The sequence below is a fragment of the Peromyscus eremicus genome, chromosome 3, assembly GCF_949786415.1.
Source record: "Peromyscus eremicus chromosome 3, PerEre_H2_v1, whole genome shotgun sequence".
Lineage (NCBI taxonomy): Eukaryota > Metazoa > Chordata > Mammalia > Rodentia > Cricetidae > Peromyscus > Peromyscus eremicus.
In genome coordinates, this window is record NC_081418.1 from 143,755,119 (window position 1) to 143,762,545 (window position 7,427).

Below are 7,427 nucleotides of genomic sequence, written 5' to 3' on the forward strand. Positions count from 1 at the left end.
ATTGTCATAGAACTCCATGTTGAATTTCACCAGTGCTGGATGACTGAATGCACTTTTGGCTACGTGTTTTTTAGCTTCTATCCCTTAGTAGCTGATATCTTAAAAATGACCTCGATTCTCCTAACCCCTCCAATGCCAACCCTTCTAACTGGCCTAATGCAGCCACAGCTTCTGTACAAGGAAGTCCAGCTAAGAGACCATTGACTCTTGGCCTGGCCATGTACATCAAGAATGTAGCTGTTCTTGACATATGTCCCTCTATCTGATCTTAGGGCTTCTGCCCATAAGTGATTGGTGACTTGGCTGTTGTCCCTGCTTGCTGAGGGAGAGACCTTGTGTGTTACCTGAATCTTTGTGCACACTTCCACTACAGAAATGAATCTCTACCCACAGAGTTTTCCAACCTATTAACAAAGGCCTTGAAATGTTTGCTGTGATGCTGACAGCATGTGCTCATGTTGAACTTGTTATCTATCTGTGCACATACATCTGTGCATATGGACTTGACTTCATACAATAGATGTGCAAGTAGAAAGTTGTTTACCAAGCAAAATTTTGCAAACTGTGCAATGGTCTAAGGAGACTTGATACTTAGAGTGGAGCAGAGCTGGATTCCTCTGTAAAGAGAAGCATTCTAAAGTAACATGTTTGTAAATCTGAATTTTTGTATTCTGATTTTCTATTTTTTTCCAGGGGGAGAGGTTTACCCTATTTTTGGCTCTTAACAATGTTGACCTTTGTCTACACTTCTGGGATCCTCGTATGGTTAACCACTAGAACCTCTCGGGTTAGAATATAGGCCACGGCAGCTAGCTAGCCTTTGCATAGGTGGGAAGTCAATGACCACACCATATTGTGGAGACATGGAGAACTCCACCTCAGAAAACATACCAAACTTGGAAGTCCACGGGTGAAGCAATAGTTCTGAAGTTTGGACTTTGAATCCCACCGAAGCCTGAATGGCATGTTTTCTGAACACTGTTGCCAGGTGACCACCCTGGAGGTTCTTATTAAACAGATACAAGGGGAATCTGGCTATTCTAATAAGACCAAGGTAAATAACCACTACTTTGAAACATACAATGTCTAAGCCTCATCCTAGGTTTAGTAAATCAGCAGACTAGGTCCAAGCACCTTTGTCTTTTAAGTGCCCATTATGCAATTCTTATTAGTACCTAAGATGAAGAATCTGTCCTCTTGGAGGTACATTCCAGAATAACTAGAATTCTAGAAGGAAAAGATTTAGAAGAAGTGGCATATTTATTAATCCTGGGGCTTGTATGAAGTTCTAAAGGAGCTATTTCTCAGATTCTCATGACTGCTTCAGAGTTCAATGAAGTTTTCAAAAATATCAAAAGTGCTTCTAACACAAGGCCAGTTTCCCCATGTTCATGCCTACCTACTCAGGAAATGAGACCCATTCTATAGTAGCTACAAGTGAGAACTGGCCTTCTGTGCCCTTTTTATTTCAAGCATGCTACTTCCATACTCCCTGGGAGGGGGGTTGGGCCAAAGACACAGGTTGTGGAGACCCTGTAACTCTGTAGTAACCTTTCAGCTATGGGAAGCTCCAATGGCCACAATAATTTTCATATACCCTCTGTGCAGTCTAATTTTTCTTAATCTTACTCTTTGTATATAGCCTGCCTTTTCCCTCATATTTCTCCCAATAAATTGCCCATAACTCACAGTTTACAAATAGTGTCCAGACACATATTAACCATCTCCATGATCAATCTTTCTTCTCACTACTTTCTTCTTACTGTACTTACTGCTACACTGACATGCTAATGGTCCCCAGCCTCACAGAAAGTAGGGAGATTACAGGTAACAAACAATGAGTATAATGGGTCTGAGTAGTGAAGTAGGGGCAGGGTAGAGATACAGGAGTCCCACGTAGCCTTACCTCTGCCATCAGCGAGGCACCTGTTGTAACCCACAGGGCTGAAGTATTCAAAGACAAAGACAGCCACAGCAGAGACAATGAGCAGCATCACAAACATCATTACCCACACGTCAGCACTGAATGGCTCTGGGAAGGAAAGCAAAACAGTGCTCAGGGTCAAAACAGAACAAGCAGCTCATCACTTCCATAATCATCTGCTCATGCAAACACCTCTTTGGGGAGGAGCGAGCCACAAGTGTGCTGTGTGCCCTCAGAGAGCCAGGGTTCAATTTGGGAGACATAAGATACGCTCAAGCAGCCGCTTTTCCACCTGGGCATGTAAAGATCACTGTTATCAAATACATAAAGGCCCCATCTGATTTGTGAGTCTTTCTTGGCTTTATCGGGGGCAGTTTCTTTCCCTCTCTGACCCAATTTTGATTTTTCAATGAAGGGTGCAATTGGAAGAAGTGGATATGCTACGAGTAAATGATTTTAAACTGACTTGCTTTACGTCCACCTCAACACGGCCATACTGTGAAGGAAGCCTTCCCCAGTGTTTGTGAGTCTTGTGGACAAATTCTTGACAAATGCAGGTACTACATTAGAGCTGAGTTGGTTTGGCAATACTGTCATACAATGAATAGCCATTCCCCTTCACTTTTGTGTCCACACACTTCTCTTAGTGTCCAGCCTGTAGTTACTTTTTCAGCCTACTTTGTTGTGGTAGATCATAGTAGATATCATTAAGATATGAGAGTATGCATTAATTGGTTAAAAAAACTGCATTGACTCTCAGTGTCTACAATGGTGGACATTTCTTAGGGAACAAGGGAACAGGCATGGTTTGTGAATCACAGAGCAGTTACAATCTGTCTCTTATTACTAAGCAATACATTGATGGGCTAAGGCTAGACGAGAGAACAAGACTGTCCTGTGCATGCTTTCTTTAGTATCTTTCATCGTATTTGCTACATCTATTCCATCTGAGCCAAATCTCTCTGGCTTAGAGGGACCTATAAGCTGAACACTACATTCCAATAAGCCATCTCTATGATGCCTTAGACGCAAAAGGATGATGGTAATTCTGTCCCATGATACAGTGCCGATCAATTGTGTCCCAAAATAGTTCTGGCCTTTTTAGCTGTCACATCACATTGTAAACTCATAATAAGTGAATTAACATGCTGTTTTCCCCTTCTTCCAAGTCATTAATAAAGATGAAGTTGAGAGAGGGGGAAGTTGGCTGAAAATTAGAAAATACATTTCCCACTCTGAAACCTACTTTATTATTGAACTTCCAATGGGATTATAAAAGCCTGGTCACTTAATCAATTTAAAAATACCCTTAACAAATCCCCAGAGCTTAACACACCACTGTGAAATACAAAGCTTTCAGTGGCAGCAGGAATTCAAACCTACAGGGTACATTTGAATCTGCTTCAACTGGGGCAGGGAAAACCTCCTCCACCTTTGACTATAATGGGTGAAAATCCTACCCTGGTTTCATGCTTTTCTATGATTGGCCAAGAACTGAATGAATGCTTCATATCTGTGATTTCTCTCTCCTCCTACCTACTCCTGCCTCATCTAGCTTAGGGCAACTTTCTGCAAACAAATGTACCAAACATCTTTATTGATTTTTACAATTTATGAAGGACTTCCCCATGTACCATTATTTATAATCTTCCTAATAGGCCTTTCATTATTGGGTGGCTATATTTATTTTACAGTAAATTAAGTGTGAGAGGGCAAGGTTCTTTCTACAGTCATGCTCAGAAAGTGGCAGTCAGGTTATGAACTGAGGGTACCCTGAAACATTGCCTACGTTTCCCACAATATTATGTTGCATATTTATCTGTGTCCATTACAATGGCTACAGGTTGTGGAGTGAACTAGAACACAGGCTAGAATGACAACCTTCCTGGGCTTTATCATAGAACTCCTGGAAAATGCTTCACCATCATTAAGAAGATTGGCTAAGAAATGTAAGTAACTTATAGTAAAGTTTTATAGAATCTATAATTCCATTTAGTGGTACATTAATTGAATTAATCCCATCACAGACAGAATTTAAATAAAGGCTAGTCATCATCTCTTCTAACGTTTTCATTTAAAAAATGTTCTTCCCCTTATAGTGATTGTGACTAATCCAAAGGTTTATAGCTTGTTTATGACCAGACAAGGCTTCTTTTCTCATAGCCCAATGTTCTGTTTTCAAAGTGATATTTTATTTTTCAACCCCTAGCTCCATAGCCTCAACCAAAAAACAAAAACAAAAACAAAAAAACATACACATATGGTATATGAGCTCACAAAAGACCTCATCTAATTGAAGTTGTGGCCTTATCTCACCCAGTCTTAAATCATATCTAATGCTTTTTACATTTGAGTGATGCTAGAGAGTGGGCAAGTAGAGAATGTTATTAGGGACAAAGGTGAGAAAGGGGGTAGGAAGAAGCCAGATGAGCTCTGGCTAGCAAAATCTCAGAAAACTCATGTGAAAACAGAAAATGTTTAGTTGTTCATATTTGTGTTAGCCCTGAGTTCAATTCTTGAAGATAATTAAAAAATAAATAGGTCTTTCAGTTAGGTGGTGGTTTGAATGAAAATGGTCCCCATGGAATCATGTATTTGCCTGCTTAGTCCCCAGTTGATAAACTGTTTAAAAAGGATTAAGATGTAGCCTTGTTAGAGGGGGTGTGCCACTAGGAGTGGGCTTTGAGGTTTCAAAAACCCGTTCCAGTGTCTCTCTCTTTCAACACCTGCTGCCTGTGGGTCAGGATATAAAGCACTCAGCTACTGCTCCAGCTCCATGACTGTCTGTATCCTGCCATAATGATAATGGACTAACTCTGAATTTATAAGCAAAACCTCAGTCAAAGACTTTGTTTCATATGAGTTGCCTTGGTCATGGTGTCTTTCCACACCAATAGAATAGTAAATAAGACAGAAGATATCTAGACTTAGAAATTATTAATGCAGAAAGAAGTCTTAGAGGTCAACTGATTGAGATGCCATATTCTGTGGATGAGGAAAATGTAGTCCCAGGATAGAGCAAATTTTCTTAAAGCCAAATGAACATTAAGTGATGAAAAAGGGACTATATGGGACTTCTCCTTACCATTCTCCAAGTATTTTCTTGTAGGGCAACATACCTCCTTGATTTCTAGGTGTTCTTAATTTTTGTGTTTAAGAATAACCAAGTATACCCAAATGAATTTCCTGTCTGAATTAAACTCTCAACAAATCATGTCCTGTAATTGTTTCTCATTCCAGCTACTTGTCCTTGAGTCAATTTCCTGTCATCAGTAAACATGTGATTTACCTAAGAAGGCAGAAGGTGACACAGTCCCATTGCTGCGTGATACCATGACACTGATGCCAGTCTCTATAAAGGGCACAGAGAAGTCAACAACCTCTGATCGTTCTTCATTGATAGTTAGTGACCCCACTGCCATGTAGGCCCTCTTCATGACCACCTGAAAAAAAAAGGTACAATGCTCCAATTAGAATGTTACAGAAGGCAGGTCTACCACAAGCAAAATTATCATGGCTCAGCAGTCACTTGGGCACCATCCCTAGAATACCATTCCCCTCCTCTGTGGGTCTGTCGTTGGCCTGGAGCTCACCAATTTAGCTAGCCTCGGTAGCCACCAGGCCCCAGGAATCCTTCCCAGCACTGGGATTATAAGCACATATTATCGTAATTGAAATTTCATTTGGGTTCTGGGGATCAAACTCAGGTCCTCATGATTATAAGATAAGCACGTTACTGGCTGAGCTATTTCTCCTTCTCTCTAGTTATTATTTTACATGTTGTTAAGTTCACAAGATAAACCTTTAACAATGTTTAAGCAAAACATAAGTGCACAACGGAAATGACTTTGTCGTGACCTTGCCCCTGATACTGACCTCACCGATCATGCCATTCCAGGTCCCATTGATTTTCTTTCCATGCTTGCCATTGGTCACCAGGTAAAGGTCATAGGTGAACTTCACAGACTTAGAAATTTTCTTAAGGATATCAATACAGAACCCCTTGCAGCATTTTTTGATGTAGCCTGGCTCCTCATCTGTTTTATTCCTACCCAGTTAAAGAAAAAAAAAAACAAAACAAATAAACAAAGCAAGACTTTGTATAGGAAGGAAAATTACTTTTTCATTAAAACTCCAATCTCAACCTCCTCTCTCACGGTACAGTTTATTCCTGAGTAAGGAAAGAGATCAGACCTAGAACTGTGGTATTTTTTATTATCTCGGGATCCTGAGTCATATCACGGCACACTTTTTAATGTTCCTTTGAAGTACAACATAGATGAGGAAAAGGCATGTATCCTACAGTTTCAGCTGAATGAATTTTTCATTGAGTTCATGGTTTTCATCAAAACCTGAACTCAGGTACAAAATGCCTACCAGATCCTGAGGGACTCTGCAGTTGGCCCTCCGAGATGCTTTTTCCCACCCTCATCTGAGAATACTGTAACCCCAACTTTTGACAGCATAAATCAAATGGAATTATTTCAAAAATAGGTCTAATTCTCAAAATGATGGCTTAGATAGAACATATTTCCACACCCAAAGAAACCTAAAACTCAGCAGACTTGAGGTCCCAGTCACTGGGGCTGAGCAAGGTCAAAGGAACCTTAACAGAGAAGTCACTGTCTCAGGTCAGGGTTTTAGATGGAGCTACACATTGATCAAAGCTCCCATTGATCCTACAGCCTAATGGCAGCTGAGAATTTCACAGGGTGCCTAACTCCAGGTCAGCAAACAGCACATCTGACTCTCTCCCAGGCCACCTATAACCATCCATCTAGGGAGGCGTCATACTCAGAGATGATGCGCTTCTGGCAGGGTACTGTATTCCTCATACAGGTTCCACTGAGAGGGTCCACACTTTCCACAATGACAAATGGAGCCTCCTCCAAGGTCACGATGCTCAGATGGTCATCCTCCTGCTCTTCAGTCTCAGGACACATTCGAGGCCACACATAATATTTCATCTGAAGGGACTTGTCTTTCCATTTCCCCACCTGCACAAGAGATGAAAAGGGGCTCAGCCACCGCAAACCACTGTCTCCTAGCCTCTCCCAGGCTTCTCTGAACTGTCTCAGAAGCTATTAAACAAAGGCAAACCAATACCGGCATAGCACACAATGGAGAGAATACTTTCTAAAACAGATGCCGAAAATGAAATGACTGTTCACTCAAGAGAAGTAATCCTTTCATTCACTTACCCTCTCAATTAGTATTGAATGAGGACCTACAATGGTCTGGGAACCCTCCCAAACCCCATAGCTTCTATATCAAGAGCTATGAAATTCTTCACTTTCCTGGGTCATATGGCTGTGGGGTTTGTTTGTTTGTTTGTTTGTTTTACTCAACTATAATAACAAACATAATCCTGAGATTAGCAAAGAGTATTAGGAAAGATAAGAGAGTGCCTGTAGCAAATGAGGTAGCTGGATGTGCTCTGAGTTATAACAGAAGTTCGCTGGGGAATTGTTCAGAGAACTATAAATCTCTGATTTACAATAAA

General features: G+C 40.8%; 1 long non-coding RNA gene across 1 annotated transcript; it reads left to right on the forward strand.

Moving 5' to 3' along the window:
* Positions 1-2,342: 2,342 nt before the first annotated feature.
* LOC131907469 (uncharacterized) lies at positions 2,343-5,989 on the forward strand. The gene is made up of 3 exons (XR_009378408.1): positions 2,343-2,481; positions 3,768-3,873; positions 5,165-5,989. It is a non-coding gene; the product is annotated as an uncharacterized LOC131907469 (long non-coding RNA).
* Positions 5,990-7,427: the final 1,438 nt, after the last annotated feature.